Raw genomic sequence first — 20,175 nt, forward strand, 5'->3', positions numbered from 1 at the left:
ACTAGTCAACTGGCCACTGCAGCCACTGAATAAGTGAAAGATCTAGTGATTGTTGGAACATCATTACTTCCATTAACTATGGGAGCCGCAGTACTATAGCCACAGGGGAATCTAGCGGTTTGTACGGTACCTCTTCTTTCTTTTATAACAGTGCCTACACTCTAATAATGTTTTGGAAACTCCCTGGAGCAACATGGTGGTTCAACACTTTACCTGCAGTCACCACTAGAGGGTGCTCAGGAGCTGACTGAATACAGATTTATTATTGACTAGATGGTGGCCCGATTCTAACGCATCGGGTAGTCTACAATATGTATGTATATAGCAGCCACATACTATATAGCACAAGCCACGTAGTATATAGGAGCCGTACAAATAGTACGTGGCCTGTGCTATATAGTATGTGGCTGCTATATACATACATACATATTGTAGAATACCCGATGCGTTGTATATAACGCAGCCCATGCAGTATCTAACACAGGCCATGTAGTATACAGCAGCCATGTAGTATATAACAATGCCCACGCAGTATATAGCAGCCATGTAGTATATAGTACTGCCCACGTAGTATATAGCAGCCATGTAGTATATAGTACTGTCCACGTAGTATATAGCAGCCATGTAGTATATAGTACTGCCCACATAGTATATAGCAGCCATGTAGTATATAGTACTGTCCACGTAGTATATAGCAGCCATGTAGTATATAGTACTTCCCACATAGTATATAGCAGCCATGTAGTATACAGTACTGTCCACATAGTATATAGCAGCCATGTAGTATATAGTACTGCCCACGTAGTATATAGCAGCCATGTAGTATATAGTACTGCCCACGTAGTATATAGCAGCCATGGAGTATACAGTACTGTCCACATAGTATATAGCAGCCATGTAGTATATAGTACTGTCCACGTAGTATATAGCAGCCATGTAGTATATAGTACTGTCCACGTAGTATATAGCAGCCATGTAGTATATAGTACTGTCCACGTAGTATATAGCAGTCATGTAGTATATAGTACTGTCCACGTAGTATATAGCAGCCATGTAGCATACAGTACTCTCCAAGTAGTATATAGCAGCCATGTAGTATATAGTACTGCCCACGTAGTATATAGCAGCCATGTAGTATATAGTACTGTCCACGTAGTATATAGCAGCCATGTAGTATATAGTACTGCCCACGTAGTATACAGCAGCCATGTAGTATATAGTACTGTCCACGTAGTATATAGCAGCCATGTAGTATATAGTACTGCCCACGTAGTATATAGCAGCCATGTAGAATATAGTACTGCCCACGTAGTATATAGCAGCCATTTAGTACAGTATATAGTACGTACTACTGCCTATGTAGTATATAGCAGCCATGTAGTATATAGTACTGCCCACGTAGTATATAGCAGCCATGTAGTATATAGTACTGCCCACGTAGTGTATAGCAGCCATGTAGTATATAGTACTGCACACGTAGTATATAGCAGTAGGAGAGAGAAGACCCCACTGACCATAAGAGCTTACACTCTACAGGAGAGAGAGGACCCCGCTGACTATAAGAGATTACACTCTACAGGAGAGAGAAGATCATAAGAGCTTACACTCTACAGGAGAGAGAAGACCCCACTGACCATAAAAGCTTACACTCTACAGGAGAAAGAGAGAAGACCCCGCTGACTGTTAGAGATTACACTCTACAGGAGAGAGACGTTCCAGCTGACCACAAGAGCTTACACTCTACAGGAGAAAGAGAGAGGACCCCGCTGACCATAAGAGTTTACACTCTACAGGAGAGAGAGGACCCCGCTGACCATAAGAGCTCACACTCTACAGGACAGAGAGGACCCTATTGTGAATTCTGTGGTCAAGCTCCCTCCTGTGGTCATGAGTGGTACTGCGGCTGGTTCTGTCTGTGAGCTTCCTTTGGTGGATGTGAGTGGGGCTGCGGCTTCTGAGTTTCCTTCCTCAGGTGACGAGGTTAAGTCGTTAGGTGCTGCTCTATTTAACTCCACCTAGTTCTTTATTCCTGGCCTCCAGTCAATGTTCCAGTATTGGTCTTGCTCTCTCCTGGATCGTTCTTGTGGCCTGTCTTCACCTGCATAAGCTAAGTTCTGCTTGTGTTACTTTTGTTTGCTATTTTTTCTGTCCAGCTTGCTATATTGGTTTTTCTTGCTTGCTGGAAGCTCTGGGACGCAGAGGGAGCACCTCCGTACCGTTAGTCGGTGCGGAGGGTCTTTTTGCGCCCTCTGCGTGGTTGTTTGTAGGTTTTTGTGCTGACCGCAAAGCTATCTTTCCTATCCTCGGTCTATTCAGTAAGTCGGGCCTCACTTTGCTAAAATCTATTTCATCTCTGTGTTTGTATTTTCATCTTTACTCACAGTCATTATATGTGGGGGGCTGCCTTTTCCTTTGGGGAATTTCTCTGAGGCAAGGTAGGCTTATTTTTCTATCTTCAGGGCTAGCTAGTTTCTCAGGCTGTGCCCGAGGCGCCTAGGTCTGGTCAGGAGCGCTCCACGGCTACCTCTAGTGTGGTGTGATAGGATTAGGGATTGCGGTCAGCAGAGTTCCCACGTCTCAGAGCTCGTCCTATGTTATTAGTAACTATCAGGTCACTTTGTGTGCTCTTAACTAGGGTTGAGCGAAACGGGTCGTTCATTTTCAAAAGTCGCCGACTTTTGGCAAAGTCGGGTTTCATGAAACCCGATCCGACCCCTGTGCGGGGTCGGCCATGCGGTACGCGACTTTCGCGCCAAAGTCGCGTTTCAATGACGCGAAAAGCGCCATTTCTCAGCCAATGAAGGTAAACGCAGAGTGTGGGCAGCGTGATGACATAGGTCCTGGTCCCCACCATCTTAGAGAAGGGCATTGCAGTGATTGGCTTGCTGTCTGCGGCGTCACAGGGGCTATAAAGGGGCGTTCCCGCCGACCGCCATGTTACTGCTGCTGATCTGAGCTTAGGGAGAGGTTGCTGCCGCTTCGTCAGAAGCAGGGATAGCGTTAGGCAGGGTCCATTAACCACCAAACCGCTTGTGCTGTAGCGATTTCCACTGCCCAACACCACCTTCGGTGTGCAGGGACAGTGGAAGCTACATTTTTTTTTTTTTTTTCCCTCAGCGCTGTAGCTCATTGGGCTGCCCTAGAAGGCTCCCTGATAGCTGCATTGCTGTGTGTAACATAGTAACATAGTAACATAGTAACATAGTAACATAGTTAGTAAGGCCGAAAAAAGACATTTGTCCATCCAGTTCAGCCTATATTCCATCATAATAAATACCCAGATCTACGTCCTTCTACAGAACCTAATAATTGTATGATACAATATTGTTCTGCTCCAGGAAGACATCCAGGCCTCTCTTGAACCCCTCGACTGAGTTCGCCATCACCACCTCCTCAGGCAAGCAATTCCAGATTCTCACTGCCCTAACAGTAAAGAATCCTCTTCTATGTTGGTGGAAAAACCTTCTCTCCTCCAGACGCAAAGAATGCCCCCTTGTGCCCGTCACCTTCCTTGGTATAAACAGATCCTCAGCGAGATATTTGTATTGTCCTCTTATATACTTATGCATGGTTATTAGATCGCCCCTCAGTCGTCTTTTTTCTAGACTAAACAATCCTAATTTCGCTAATCTATCTGGGTATTGTAGTTCTCCCATCCCCTTTATTAATTTTGTTGCCCTCCTTTGTACTCTCTCTAGTTCCATTATATCCTTCCTGAGCACTGGTGCCCAAAACTGGACACAGTACTCCATGTGCGGTCTAACTAGGGATTTGTACAGAGGCAGTATAATGCTCTCATCATGTGTATCCAGACCTCTTTTAATGCACCCCATGATCCTGTTTGCCTTGGCAGCTGCTGCCTGGCACTGGCTGCTCCAGGTAAGTTTATCATTAACTAGGATCCCCAAGTCCTTCTCCCTGTCAGATTTACCCAGTGGTTTCCCGTTCAGTGTGTAATGGTGATATTGATTCCCTCTTCCCATGTGTACGCCGCTGTGCAAACCAACTGCTTTTTTCAAAGCACAAATCCTCTTGTTCCTTCCTTTCTGCACAGCTATCTTTTTGGTTTGTACACACTTTTTATTTAATTTGTGCATCAGTCCACTCCTTATTGCTGCCTGCCATACCTGGCTGAGATTACTGCAGGGAGATAGTAATTGAAGGACACTCCCTGTTTTTTTTTTTTTTTGGGGGGAGATTAAGATTGACATTTCTGCTAGAGTGCCATCCCTGTCTGTGTCATCTCTCACTCAGTGGGCCATAGAAAGCCTATTTATTTTTTTGCTTGATTTGGGTTATAAAATCTACCTGAAAAAATCACTACATCAATCAGTGGGAGAAAAATATTGGCCTCAGGGCTTGTGTGCCACTCTTGACTCCTGTGTGCATCATCACTCACTCAGTGGGCCATAGAAAGCCTATTTATTTTTTTGCTTGATTTTGGTTCTAAAATCTACCTGAAAAAATCACTACATCAATCAGTGGGAGAAAAATATTGGCCTCAGGGCTTGTGTGCCACTCCTGACTCCTGTGTGCATCATCACTCACTCAGTGGGCCATAGAAAGCCCATTTTTTATTTTTTTTTGCTTTATTTGGGTTCTAAATTCTACCTGAAAAAATCAATAAATCAATCAGTGGGAGATTAATATTGGCCTTTGGGCTTGTGTGCCAGTCCTAAGCGTGCCATCTCTCTCTCTCAGATAGTGGGCCATAGAAAGCCTATTTATTTTTATTTTTTTTTAATGGGTTTATAAATTTTCCCTGGAAAAAAAAAAAAAAGTGGGAGATTAATATTGGCCTCTGGGCTTGTGTGCCAGTCCTGAGCGTGCCATCTCTCTCACAAATAGTGGGCCATAGAAAGCCTATTTATTTTTTTTTTTTTGGTTTTATAAATTCTCCCTTAAAAAAAAAGGGAGATTAATATTGGCCTTTGGGCTTGTGTGCCAGTCCTAAGCGTGCCATCTCTCTCTCTCAGATAGTGGGCCATAGAAAGCCTATTTATTTTTTATTTTTTTTAATGGGTTTATAAATTTTCTCTGGAAAAAAAAAAAAGTGGGAGATTAATATTGGCCTCTGGGCTTGTGTGCCAGTCATGAGCGTGCCATCTCTCTCACAAATAGTGGGCCATAGAAAGCCTATTTATTTTTTTTTTTTTGGTTTTATAAATTCTCCCTTAAAAAAAAAGGGAGATTAATATTGGCCTTTGGGCTTGTGTGCCAGTCCTAAGCGTGCCATCTCTCTCTGTCTCTCAGATAGTGGGCCATAGAAAGCCTATTTATTATTTTTTTTATTGGGTTTATAAATTTTCCCTGGAACAAAAAAAAAAAAGTGGGAGATAAATATTGGCCTCTGGGCTTGTGTGCCACTCCTGACTCCTGTGTGCGTCATCTCTCACTCAGTGGGCCATAGAAAGCCTTTTTTTGTTTTATTTGTTTTCTAAATTCTCCCTGAAAAAATCATTTTATTTTATTTGGTTTCTAAATTCTTCCTGAAAAAATCATTTTATTCTATTATTTTTTTTCCTAAAGTCTCCCTGAAAAAAAAAACAAACAAATCAGTGGGAGATTAATATTGCCCTTTCTGCTTGTGTGCCAGTCTTGACTCCTGGGTGTGCCATCTCTCTCTCTCTCTCTCCAATTGTGGGCCATAGAAAGCCTATTATTTTTTTTAGCTTGATTTGGGTTCCAAAATCTACCTGAAAAAATCACTACATCAATCAGTGGGAGATAAATATTGGCCTCTGGGCTTGTGTGCCACTCCTGACTCCTGTGTGCGTCATCTCTCACTCAGTGGGCCATAGAAAGCCTTTTTTTGTTTTATTTGTTTTCTAAATTCTCCCTGAAAAAATCATTTTATTTTATTTGGTTTCTAAATTCTTCCTGAAAAAATCATTTTATTCTATTATTTTTTTTTCCTAAAGTCTCCCTTAAAAAAAAAAAAAAAAATCAAATCAGTGGGAGATTAATATTTACATTTGTGCTTCAGTGACAGTCCTGCGTGTGTGGCATCTCTCTCATTTGTTGCCACCAACAACAGAGTGTGTAACATTGTGCCTGATTTTCGTTGTGGTCTCACTCACCTGTAAAGGGGTAGCTAAATCATACTGAAGTTATAGCTCACCGTGTAATTTGTGTGACAGCAACAAATACCGTTAGTTTGTTTACGTTTTTAAAACAATGAGAAAGTATGGTGGAAGAGGTCGTGGCCGGGGGTGTTCATTGTCAGCTGGTAATGAGGGTAGTGGTAGTGGTGGAGCATCAGCTGGTCGTGGGAAAAAAAATATTGCACCTAAGTCTGGAGCTGTGGAGCCAGGTTCGTCGTCTGGCTACACAAGGCCTCGAACGCTCCCTTTTCTGGGAGTAGGAAAACCGCTTTTAAAGCAGGAGCAGCAAGAGCAAGTTTTGGCTTATCTTGCTGACTCAGCCTCTAGCTCTTTTGCCTCCTCTCGTGAAACTGGTAAATGTCAAAGCAGCGCGTCGTTAGTGGATGTTCACGGTCAGGGACAAGTCGCTTCCTTGTCCTCTTCAGCAAAAACAACAACAGAGAAGAATGCAGCAGGCGACACAACGGGTTACTCCATGGAGCTCTTTACACATACCGTCCCTGGCTTAGAAAGTGAAGCAGTTAACAGTCCATGCCCATTACAAGTTGAATCTGACATGGAGTGCACTGATGCACAGCCACAGCCAGACTACTATGCTGGTCCTTTGACTCAGACCACAACATTGCCCTCGCAGGGTGCTGATCAAGAATCAGACCCTGATGAGACTATGTTGCCCCATCACGAACGCTATACCACCGACCGACACGGTGACACAGACGAAGTTGCACACGAGCTACAAGAAGAGGTAATAGATGACCCAGTTCTTGACCCCGATTGGCAGCCATTGGGGGAACAGGGTGCAGGCGGCAGCAGTTCTGAAGCGGAGGAGGAGGGGCCGCAGCAGGCATCAACATCGCAACAGGTTCCATCTGCCGGGCCCGTATCTTGCCCAAAACGCGTGGCAAAGCCAAAACCTGTTGGAGGACAGCGTGGCCATCCGGTTAAAGCTCAGTCTGCAATGCCTGAAAAGGTATCCGATGCTAGAAAGAGTGCAGTCTGGCATTTTTTTAAACAACATCCATTTGATCAGCGCAAAGTCATCTGTCAAAAATGTTCAACTACCTTAAGCAGAGGACAGAATCTGAAAAGTCTCAATACAAGTTGCATGCATAGACATTTAACCACCATGCATTTGCAAGCCTGGACTAACTACCAAACGTCCCTTAAGGTTGTAGCACCCTCGGCCAATGAAGCTAGTCAGCAATGCAACATCCCTTCCGGCAGTGTAGGGCCACCATTTTCCGCACCACCTGCAGTATCTGTGCAGGTTTCTTTGCCAGGCCAAAGCAGTCAGGGTCAGGGAATCACCAGTTTCGTAGTAGGAAACACTGCATCTAGGGCACCGGTGGCAACAATACCATCTCCCACCGTCTCTCAGTCTGCCATGTCCACCGGCACCCCCGCTAGTTCCACGATCTCCAGCTCTCCAGTCCAGCTCACCCTACATGAGACTATGGTTAGAAAAAGGAAGTACTTAGCCTCGCATCCGCGTACACAGGGTGTGAACGCACACATAGCTAGACTAATCTCGTTAGAGATGATGCCCTACCGGTTAGTTGAAAGCGAAGCTTTCAAAGCCCTGATGGACTACGCTGTACCACGCTACGAGCTACCCAGTCGACACTTTTTTTCCAGAAAAGCCATCCCAGCCCTCCACCAGCATGTTAAAGAGCGCATCGTCCATGCACTCAGGCAATCTGTGAGCACAAAGGTGCACCTGACAACAGATGCATGGACCAGTAGGCATGGCCAGGGACGTTACGTGTCCATCACGGCACACTGGGTAAATGTGGTGGATGCAGGGTCCACAGGGGACAGCAAGTTTGGGACAGTTCTGCCTAGCCCACGGTCTAGGAAACAATTGGCTGTAGCCGTTCGCACCCCCTCCTCCTCCTCTTCGTCCTCCTGCAGAAGCGAGAGCTCGTCCACAGACCGCAGTCGCACAACCACTCCATCCGCAGCTGCCACTGTTGCACACCAGGTCTCCCATTATGGGGCAGCTACTGGCAAACGTCAGCAGGCTGTATTGGCTATGAAGTGTTTGGGCGACAACAGACACACCGCGGAAGTTCTGTCCGAGTTCTTGCAGAAAGAAACGCAGTCGTGGCTGGGCACTGTAGATCTTGAGGCAGGCAAGGTAGTGAGTGATAACGGAAGGAATTTCATGGCTGCCATCTCCCTTTCCCAACTGAAACACATTCTTTGCCTGGCTCACACCTTAAACCTGGTGGTGCAGTGCTTCCTGAAAAGTTATCCGGGGTTATCCGACCTGCTCCTCAAAGTGCGTGGACTTTGCTCACATATCCGCCGTTCGCCCATACACTCCAGCCGTATGCAGACCTATCAGCGTTCTTTTAACCTTCCCCAGCATCGCCTAATCATAGACGTTGCAACAAGGTGGAACTCAACACTGCACATGCTTCAGAGACTGTGTGAACAGAGGCGGGCTGTTATGTTTTTGTGGGAGGATACACATACACGGGCAGGCAGTAGGATGGCAGACATGGAGTTGTCAGGTGTGCAGTGGTCGAAGATTCAAGACATGTGCCAAGTCCTTCAGTGTTTTGAAGAATGCACACGGCTGGTTAGTGCAGACAACGCCATAATAAGCATGAGCATCCCCCTAATGCGTCTGCTGATGCAAAGTTTGACGCACATAAAGGATCAGGCGTCTGCAGCTGAGGAAGAGGAAAGCCTTGATGACAGTCAGCCATTGTCTGGCCAGGGCAGTGTACAGGACGAGGTAGCGGGCGAAGAGGAGGAGGAGGACGAGGAGGATGATGGGGATGATTATATTTTTAATGAGGAAGCTTTTCCGGGGCCACTGGAAATTGGTGGCGCAGCAAGGCCGGGTTCTGGTTTTTTGAGGGACACAAGTGACGTGGATTTGCCTGAAACTGCCCCTCAACCAAGCACAACCGCAGATTTGAGAACTGGAACTTTGGCCCACATGGCGGATTATGCCTTACGTATCCTCAAAAGGGACACACGCATAACTAAAATGATGAATGATGACGATTACTGGTTGGCCTGCCTCCTTGATCCTCGCTATAAAGGCAAATTGCAAAATATAATGCCACATGAGAACTTGGAACTAATATTAGCAACCAAACAATCAACTTTTGTTGACCGTTTGCTTCTGGCATTCCCTGCACACAGCGCCCGTGATCGTTCTCACACGAGCTGCAGGGGCCAGCAGACCAGAGGAGTTAGAGGGGCAGAAATCAGAAGTGGCGTTGGCCAGAGGGGTTTTCTGACCAGGTTGTGGAGTGATTTTGCTATGACCGCAGACAGGACAGGTACTGCAGCATCAATTCAAAGTGACAGGAGACAACATTTGTCCAGTATGGTTACAAACTATTTTTCATCCCTTATCGATGTTCTCCCTCAACCGTCATTCCCATTTGATTACTGGGCATCAAAATTAGACACCTGGCCAGAATTGGCAGAATATGCATTGCAGGAGCTTGCTTGCCCGGCAGCTAGTGTCCTATCAGAAAGAGTATTCAGTGCTGCAGGTTCAATACTAACAGAAAAAAGGACTCGTCTGGCTACCCAAAATGTAGATGATCTAACCTTCATTAAAATGAACCACAACTGGATTTCGAAATCTTTTGCCCCACCTTGCCCGGCTGACACCTAGCTTTCCTATGAAAAGGTCTTGCCTGTGGACTATTCTGAATGCCTTTTCCAATCTCGTAATTTTCTGCACCTGATTGTCCAGCATACGACATGTTTACACCTCACTAAATGGCCAAACTCCTCACACGGGGCCGTGGTATCGACACTTGGCGACAGCACCCGTGAGAGTGCAGTTTGTCTGAAGAGGTGGGTGAGCCCGCTTTTGGTCGACGGCACTGCCACTGGGTCCCTCCTAGTACAATAAAGTGTCTCTGGCGGTGGTGGTGCGCACCCAACGTCAGACACACCGTTGTAATATGAGGGGCCCTGGGCCTGTACCGCCGGCCACAAGACAGTTTCCCCCCACCCCAGCTCAAACAGTGCTCTACCACTTGCAAAATTATCTCACAGCTCCACCAATGTTTAGTCTATGCGCTGACATCCTTCAATGCCTGCCACTGACAATACCATTGTATTGACATTTTTGTTATGTTAGGCCTTCGATGCCTGTCTGTGGTCACTCCTTCCACTAGGCCTCCACTGACCACACCACTGCTGCCCGTGTACCCCTGTAACCAATTTAAAATTGCCTACAGCCATGTGTTATTATTTTAGGCCTTCAATGCCTGTCTGCGGTCACTCCTTCCACTAGGCCTCCACTGACCACACCACTGCTGCCCGTGTACCCCTGGAACCAATTTAAAATTGCCTACAGCCATGTGTTATTATTTTAGGCCTTCGATGCCTGTCTGCGGTCACTCCTTCCACTAGGCCTCCACTGACCACACCACTGCTGCCCGTGTACCCCTGGAACCAATTTAAAATTGCCTACAGCCATGTGTTATTATTTTAGGCCTTCGATGCCTGTCTGCGGTCACTCCTTCCACTAGGCCTCCACTGACCACACCACTGCTGCCCGTGTACCCCTGGAACCAATTTAAAATTGCCTACAGCCATGTGTTATTATTTTAGGCCTTCGATGCCTGTCTGCGGTCACTCCTTCCACTAGGCCTCCACTGACCACACCACTGCTGCCCGTGTACCCCTGGAACCAATTTAAAATTGCCTACAGCCATGTGTTATTATTTTAGGCCTTCGATGCCTGTCTGCGGTGACTCCTTCCACTAGGCCTCCACTGACCACACCACTGCTGCCCGTGTACCCCTGGAACCAATTTAAAATTGCCTACAGCCATGTGTTATTATTTTAGGCCTTCGATGCCTGTCTGCGGTCACTCCTTCCACTAGGCCTCCACTGACCACACCACTGCTGCCCGTGTACCCCTGTAACCAATTTAAAATTGCCTACAGCCATGTGTTATTATTTTAGGCCTTCGATGCCTGTCTGCGGTGACTCCTTCCACTAGGCCTCCACTGACCACACCACTGCTGCCCGTGTACCCCTGGAACCAATTTAAAATTGCCTACAGCCATGTGTTATTATTTTAGGCCTTCGATGCCTGTCTGCGGTCACTCCTTCCACTAGGCCTCCACTGACCACACCACTGCTGCCCGTGTACCCCTGTAACCAATTTAAAATTGCCTACAGCCATGTGTTATTATTTTAGGCCTTCGATGCCTGTCTGCGGTCACTCCTTCCACTAGGCCTCCACTGACCACACCACTGCTGCCCGTGTACCCCTGGAACCAATTTAAAATTGCCTACAGCCATGTGTTATTATTTTAGGCCTTCGATGCCTGTCTGCGGTCACTCCTTCCACTAGGCCTCCACTGACCACACCACTGCTGCCCGTGTACCTCTGGAACCAATTTAAAATTGCCTACAGCCATGTGTTATTATTTTAGGCCTTCGATGCCTGTCTGCGGTCACTCCTTCCACTAGGCCTCCACTGACCACACCACTGCTGCCCGTGTACCCCTGGAACCAATTTAAAATTGCCTACAGCCATGTGTTATTATTTTAGGCCTTCGATGCCTGTCTGCGGTCACTCCTTCCACTAGGCCTCCACTGACCACACCACTGCTGCCCGTGTACCCCTGGAACCAATTTAAAATTGCCTACAGCCATGTGTTATTATTTTAGGCCTTCGATGCCTGTCTGCGGTCACTCCTTCCACTAGGCCTCCACTGACCACACCACTGCTGCCCGTGTACCCCTGGAACCAATTTAAAATTGCCTACAGCCATGTGTTATTATTTTAGGCCTTCGATGCCTGTCTGCGGTCACTCCTTCCACTAGGCCTCCACTGACCACACCACTGCTGCCCGTGTACCCCTGGAACCAATTTAAAATTGCCTACAGCCATGTGTTATTATTTTAGGCCTTCGATGCCTGTCTGCGGTCACTCCTTCCACTAGGCCTCCACTGACCACACCACTGCTGCCCGTGTACCCCTGGAACCAACATCAGAAAATATAAAAATAAGTATTTTGCTTATAAAAAAGAAAATACTGGAGAGATATCAAATGCAGACATTTTAACATTAAAAACAAACACATACAACAAAAATCTGGTACAGTACTAAAAATGGCCACCAGCTACAATAACTTTCTCCTGCAAGTAGTTAACTGAAAGGTTTTTTCAATTTTAAACACAGATATGGCATCCACCGAGTGTTGTCCTGTCGCGTCTTCTTTATATTATTGCCAAGAAGATGCAAAACAATGAAAATAATAAAATCATTATTTACCAAAAAAATAGAGTAAGTCAAAACCACATTGCAAATAAACATTCATTACAAATAAAGAAGCAGGGCGCGTCCGAGGGTGAGTATATACCTAATAAGAATATAATCACCCTCGGACGCGCCCTGCTTCTTTCCGACAGCCTTCCTTCCTAAGAATCAGCCCTTCCGTGGTGTAGAGAGAGGGTTTGTTACACTCCAAGGTGTTCCCCAGGTTGCCTTTCCTGAGCTTCGATCTTCCGGCTCTCGTTTAGTAGTTGTTGGAAACTACGCTGCATTAGGCCTACAAATTGGGTATGGGGTGTAGAGAGATGGTGTGTTACACTCCAAGGTGTTCCCCAGGTTTCCTCTCCATTGCTTCGATCTTCCGGCTCTCGTTTAGTAGTTGTTGGAAACTACGCTGCATTAGGCCTACAAATTGGGTATGGGGTGTAGAGAGATGGTGTGTTACACTCCAAGGTGTTCCCCAGGTTTCCTCTCCATTGCTTCGATCTTCCGGCTCTCGTTTAGTAGTTGTTGGAAACTACGCTGCATTAGGCCTACAAATTGGGTATGGGGTGTAGAGAGATGGTGTGTTACACTCCAAGGTGTTCCCCAGGTTTCCTCTCCATTGCTTCGATCTTCCGGCTCTCGTTTAGTAGTTGTTGGAAACTACGCTGCATTAGGCCTACAAATTGGGTATGGGGTGTAGAGAGATGGTGTGTTCCACTGTAGAGAGATGGTGTGTTCCACTCCAAGGTGTTCCCCAGGTTTCCTCGCCAATGCTTCGATCATCATGCTCTCGTTTAGTAGTTGTTGGAAACTACGCTGCATTAGACCTACAAATTGGGTATGGGGTGTAGAGAGATGGTGTGTTCCACTCCAAGGTGTTCTCCAGGTTGCCTTTCCGGAACTTCTATCTTCAGGCTCTCATTAAATTGTGGTTAAACGGAACAACTGCATTTGGCGTACTAGTTGGTTTGGGGCCTACTATCGGTGTCTGCCGCTCCTTGCTGTTCTCCTGGTTTCCTGTCCTGAAATTCCGTTTTCAGGCGCTCGTTAAGTAGTTGTTAATGTTAGACTGCATTTGGCCTACTAGTTGGGTTGGGGCCTACTATCGGTGTCTGCCACTCCTTGCTGTTCTCCTCCACTGAACAAAGCTGTGCCGCCTGTTTACTACTGTTGCCAATTTTGAACTGCATTTCGACTACTTACTGATTTGGGCCTACTCTCTGTGTCAGCCTCTCATTCCAGTTGTCCTCCACTGCAATGCCCCCTGATTAGTCCTGTGTTACCAATTTTGAACTGCATTTAGCCCACTTTATTCTTTGGGCCTATATCTGTGTTTCCTCCTCATCCTGCCCATTGCCCAGCCAGTGATAGATGAGTCTGCTGGTACATTGACCCATAACGCAACATTTCCCGTGCACGCTACACTGCAAGATTGTGACCCTGCTGAAAGTCAGGTCCCCCTTCCCGCATACCATACCACCTTACACGGGGACAAACAGGAAGGTGCAGATGAAAGTGCAGGTTCCTTCATCAGGTGGGGGGAGGAATACTAGTTGGCGACGTCACTGGCACAGGGCCTCTCATGGTACGCAAAAGTGTTGCTGCCGGTGGGAGGCGCCCCCGCCGTGCAAACACACCGCTGTACTTTGAGGGGCCCTGTGCCAGTGCCAATGCCAACGAGTGGGCCCCCCCCTGCTTGCTCAGGTTCACAGCACTTGCAAAGTTGAAATACTTACCTCTCCCTGCTCCACTGCCGTGACGTGGTCCAGATTTCCTGGGCCCACTAATTACTTGAACCAGCCCTACCCACCACAACTTTAGCCAAATGACCCCCAATTTCAAATGCCTTCCAATTATTATAAGGTAAATTACGCTTGACAAGCTTCACTAAGAAGAATGGATGGTTTTGACATTAAAATGGGCACTCTAGGTGTTTTCCTGGCCCCCACTCACTGCCGACTATGCTGCCCCATTGACTTGCATTGGGTTTCGTGTTTCGGTCGATCCCGACTTTACGTCATAATCGGCCGATTTCACTCGACCCGACTTTTGAGATAGTCGGGTTTCGCGAAACCCGGCTCGACTCTAAAAAGTTCAAGGTCGCTCAACTCTACTCTTAACCACCAGGTCTGTTGTGGTTCTGAATCACCAGTTCATAACAGTACTGGAGGCCCAAAGTACTAATGCTTCTCAATAGAGGGAAAAGAGAAGTTCTGAGACCATTTTTTTTTTCTCTCTGCACTGTGTTTTGTCTTTCTTTTCCCCTAGACATCTGGGTGGTTCAGGACACAGGTGTGGGGATGGACATTAAAGGTCTGTCTTCTTGTATGGATCATCTCACTGCAAGAGTACAAAATATTCAAGACTTTGTGGTTCAGAATTCTATGTTAGAACCAAGAATTCCTATTCCTGATTTGTTTTCTGGAGATAGAGCTAAGTTTCTGAGTTTTAAAAATAATTGTAAACTGTTTCTGGCTTTGAAACCCCGCTCCTCTGGTGACCCAGTTCAACAAGTTAAGATCATTATTTCTTTATTATGTGGCGACTCTCAAGACTGGGCATTTTCCCTTGCGCCAGGAGATCCTGCATTATGTAATATTGATGCGTTTTTTCTGGCGCTCGGTTTGCTTTATGATGAACCTAATTCAGTGGATCAGGTAGAGAAAAATTTGCTGGCTCTGTGTCAGGGTCAGGATGAGGTAGAGATATATTGTCAGAAGTTTAGGAAGTGGTCTGTGCTCACGCAATGGAATGAATGTGCGCTGGCAGCAATTTTCAGAAAGGGTCTCTCTGAAGCCCTTAAGGATGTCATGGTGGGATTTCCTATGCCTGCTGGTCTGAATGAGTTTATGTCTTTGGCCATTCAGATCGCTCGACGCTTGCGTGAGCGTAAAACTGTGCACCATTTGGCGGTATTATCTGAGCATAAACCTGAGCCTATGCAATGTGATAGGACTTTGACCAGAGCTGAACGGCAAGAACACAGACGTCGAAATGGGCTGTGTTTTTACTGTGGTGATTCCACTCATGCTATCTCCTATTGTCCTAAGCGCACTAAGCGGTTCGCTAGGTCTACCACCATTGGTACGGTACAGTCGAAATTTCTTTTGTCCGTTACTTTGATCTGCTCTTTGTCATCCTATTATGTCATGGCATTTGTGGATTCAGGCGCTGCCCTGAAGTTGATGGACTTGGAGTTTGCTAGGCGCTGTGGGTTTTTCTTGGAGCCCTTGCAGTATCCTATTCCATTGAGAGGAAGTGATGCTACGCCTTTGGCCAAGAATAAGCCTCAGTACTGGACCCAATTGACCATGTGCATGGCTCCTGCGCATCAGGAGGATATTCGCTTTTTGGTGTTGCATAATCTGCATGATGTGGTCGTGTTGGGGTTGCCATGGCTACAAGTCCATAACCCAGTATTGAATTGGAAATCGATGTCTGTGTCCAGCTGGGGTTGTCAGGGGGTACATGGTGATGTTCCATTTCTGTCTATTTCATCATCCACCCCTTCTGAGGTCCCAGAGTTCTTGTCGGATTACCGGGATGTATTTGATGAGCCCAAGTCCAGTGCCCTACCTCCGCATAGGGATTGCGATTGTGCTATCGATTTCATTCCTGGTAGTAAGTTTCCTAAAGGTCGACTGTTTAATTTATCTGTGCCTGAGCACGCCGCTATGCGGAGTTACGTAAAGGAATCCTTGGAGAAGGGTCATATTCGCCCGTCGTCGTCGCCATTGGGAGCAGGGTTCTTTTTTGTGGCCAAGAAGGATGGTTCGCTGAGACCTATAATCTTGTGCGTATTAAACAGGGCGATGAATGGAAAACGGCATTTAATACGCCCGAGGGCCATTTTGAGTACCTGGTTATGCCATTCGGGCTTTCTAATGCTCCATCAGTATTTCAGTCCTTTATGCATGACATCTTCCGAGAGTACCTGGATAAATTCCTGATTGTATACTTGGATGATATTTTGGTCTTCTCGGATGATTGGGAGTCTCACATGAAGCAGGTTAGAATGGTGTTCCAGGTCCTGCATGCGAATTCTTTATTTGTGAAGGGGTCAAAGTGTCTCTTTGGTGTTCAGAAGGTTTCATTTTTGGGTTTCATTTTTTCCCCTTCTACTATCGAGATGGACCCTGTTAAAGTTCAGGCCATTTATGATTGGACTCAGCCGACATCTCTGAAGAGTCTGCAAAAGTTCTTGGGCTTTGCTAATTTTTATCGTCGCTTCATCAATAATTTTTCTAGTATTGCTAAACCGTTGACTGATTTAACCAAGAAGGGTGCTGATGTGGTCAATTGGTCTTCTGCTGCTGTGGAAGCTTTTCAGGAGTTGAAGCGTTGTTTTTCTTCTGCCCCTGTGTTGTGCCAACCAGATGTTTCGCTCCCGTTCCAGGTCGAGGTTGATGCTTCTGAGATTGGAGCAGGGGCTGTTTTGTCACAAAGAAGTTCTGATGGCTCGGTGATGAAACCATGTGCCTTCTTTTCCAGGAAGTTTTCGCCTGCTGAGCGTAATTATGATGTTGGCAATCGAGAGTTGCTGGCCATGAAGTGGGCATTCGAGGAGTGGCGTTATTGGCTTGAAGGAGCTAAGCATCGCGTGGTGGTCTTGACTGATCACAAGAACTTGACGTATCTCAAGTCTGCCAAACGGTTGAATCCTAGACAGGCTCGTTGGTCACTGTTTTTCTCCCGTTTTGACTTTGTGGTTTCGTACCTTCCGGGCTCTAAAAATGTGAAGGCGGATGCCCTGTCTAGGAGTTTTGTGCCCGACTCTCCGGGTTTGCCTGAGCCGGCGGGTATTCTCAAAGAGGGGGTAATTTTGTCTGCCATCTCCCCTGATTTGCGGCGGGTGCTGCAAAAATTTCAGGCTAATAGACCTGACCGTTGCCCAGCGGAGAAACTGTTTGTCCCTGATAAATGGACAAGTAGAGTTATCTCTGAGGTTCATTGTTCGGTGTTGGCTGGTCATCCTGGAATCTTTGGTACCAGGGATTTGGTGGCTAGATCCTTTTGGTGGCCGTCTCTGTCGCGGGATGTGCGTTCGTTTGTGCAGTCCTGTGGGATTTGTGCTCGGGCTAAGCCCTGCTGTTCTCGTGCCAGTGGGTTGCTTTTGCCCTTGCCGGTCCCGAAGAGGCCCTGGACACATATCTCTATGGATTTTATTTCAGATCTCCCCGTCTCTCAAAAGATGTCGGTCATTTGGGTGGTTTGTGATCGCTTCTCTAAGATGGTCCATTTGGTACCCTTGTCTAAATTGCCTTCCTCCTCTGATTTGGTGCCATTGTTTTTCCAGCATGTGGTTCGTTTACATGGCATTCCGGAGAACATCGTTTCTGACAGAGGTTCCCAGTTTGTTTCGAGGTTTTGGCGAGCCTTTTGTGCTAGGATGGGCATTGATTTGTCTTTTTCCTCGGCTTTCCATCCTCAGACAAATGGCCAAACTGAACGAACCAATCAGACCTTGGAAACATATCTGAGATGTTTTGTTTCTGCTGATCAGGATGATTGGGTGTCCTTTTTGCCTTTGGTTGAGTTCGCCCTTAATAATCGGGCCAGCTCGGCTACTTTGGTTTCGCCGTTTTTCTGCAATTCTGGTTTCCATCCTCGTTTCTCTTCAGGGCAGGTTGAGTCTTCTGACTGTCCTGGTGTGGATACTGTGGTGGATAGGTTGCAGCAGATTTGGACTCATGTAGTGGACAATTTGACATTGTCCCAGGAGAAGGCTCAAAGTTTCGCTAACCGCAGGCGCTGTGTGGGTCCCCGACTTCGTGTTGGGGATTTGGTTTGGTTGTCGTCTCGTTATATTCCTATGAAAGTTTCCTCTCCTAAGTTTAAGCCTCGTTTCATTGGTCCGTATAGGATTTCTGAGGTTCTTAATCCTGTGTCTTTTCGTTTGACCCTTCCAGCTTCTTTTTCCATCCATAATGTATTCCATAGGTCGTTGTTGCGGAGATACGTGGCACCTGTGGTTCCATCCGTTGATCCTCCTGCCCCGGTTTTGGTTGAGGGGGAGTTGGAGTATATAGTGGAGAAGATTTTGGATTCTCGTATTTCGAGACGGAAACTCCAGTACCTGGTTAAGTGGAAGGGTTATGGTCAGGAGGATAATTCCTGGGTCTTTGCCTCTGATGTTCATGCTGCCGATCTGGTTCGTGCCTTTCATTTGGCTCATCCTGGTCGGCCTGGGGGCTCTGGTGAGGGTTCGGTGACCCCTCCTCAAGGGGGGGGTACTGTTGTGAATTCTGTGGTCAAGCTCCCTCCTGTGGTCATGAGTGGTACTGCGGCTGGTTCTGTCTGTGAGCTTCCTTTGGTGGATGTGAGTGGGGCTGCGGCTTCTGAGTTTCCTTCCTCAGGTGACGAGGTTAAGTCGTTAGGTGCTGCTCTATTTAACGCCACCTAGTTCTTTGTTCCTGGCCTCCAGTCAATGTTCCTGTATTGGTCTTGCTCTCTCCTGGATCGTTCTTGTGGCCTGTCTTCACCTGCATAAGCTAAGTTCTGCTTGTGTTACTTTTGTTTGCTATTTTTTCTGTCCAGCTTGCTATATTGGTTTTTCTTGCTTGCTGGAAGCTCTGGGACGCAGAGGGAGCACCTCCGTACCGTTAGTCGGTGCGGAGGGTCTTTTTGCGCCCTCTGCGTGGTTGTTTGTAGGTTTTTGTGCTGACCGCAAAGCTATCTTTCCTATCCTCGGTCTATTCAGTAAGTCGGGCCTCACTTTGCTAAAATCTATTTCATCTCTGTGTTTGTATTTTCATCTTTACTCACAGTCATTATATGTGGGGGGCTGCCTTTTCCTTTGGGGAATTTCTCTGAAGCAAGGTAGGCTTATTTTTCTATCTTCAGGGCTAGCTAGTTTCTCAGGCTGTGCCCGAGGCGCCTAGGTCTGGTCAGGAGCGCTCCACGGCTACCTCTAGTGTGGTGTGATAGGATTAGGGATTGCGGTCAGCAGAGTTCCCACGTCTCAGAGCTCGTCCTATGTTATTAGTAACTATCAGGTCACTTTGTGTGCTCTTAACCACCAGGTCTGTTGTGGTTCTGAATCACCAGTTCATAACAGGACCCCACTGACCATAAGAGCTTACACTCTACATGCTAGAGAGGACCCCGCTGACTATAAGAGATTACACTCTACAGGAGAGAGAAGACCCCACTGACCATAAGAGCTTACACTCTACAGGAGAGAGAGAGGACCTGACTGACCATAAGAACTTACACTCTACAGGAGAGAGAAGACCCCACTGACCATAAGAGTTTACACTCTACAGGAGAGAGAGGACCTCACTGACCATAAGAGCTTACACTCTACAGGAGAGAGAGAGCACCCCGCTGACCATAAGAGCTTACACTCTACAGGAGAGAGAGGACCCCGCTGACTATAAGAGATTACACTCTACAGGAGAGAGAGGACCCCGCTGATCATAAGAGCTTACACTCTACAGGAGAGAGAGGACCCCGCTGACTATAAGAGATTACACTCTACAGGCGAGAGAAGACCCCGCTGATCATAAGAGCTTACACTCTACAGGAGAGAGAAGACCCCACTGACCATAAAAGCTTACACTCGACAGGAGAAAGAGAGAAGACCCCGCTGACTGTAAGAGATTACACTCTGCAGGAGAGAGACGTTCCAGCTGACCATAAGAGCTTACACTCTACAGGAGAAAGAGAGAGGACCCCACTGACCATAAGAGCTTACACTCTACAGGAGAGAGAGGACCCCGCTGACCATAAGAGCTTACACTCTACAGGAGAGAGAGGACCCCGCTGACCATAAGAGCTCACACGCTACAGGACAGAGAGGACCCCACTGACCAT

This window comes from Ranitomeya imitator, chromosome 3, assembly GCF_032444005.1.
Source record: "Ranitomeya imitator isolate aRanImi1 chromosome 3, aRanImi1.pri, whole genome shotgun sequence".
Taxonomy (NCBI): Eukaryota; Metazoa; Chordata; class Amphibia; order Anura; family Dendrobatidae; genus Ranitomeya; species Ranitomeya imitator.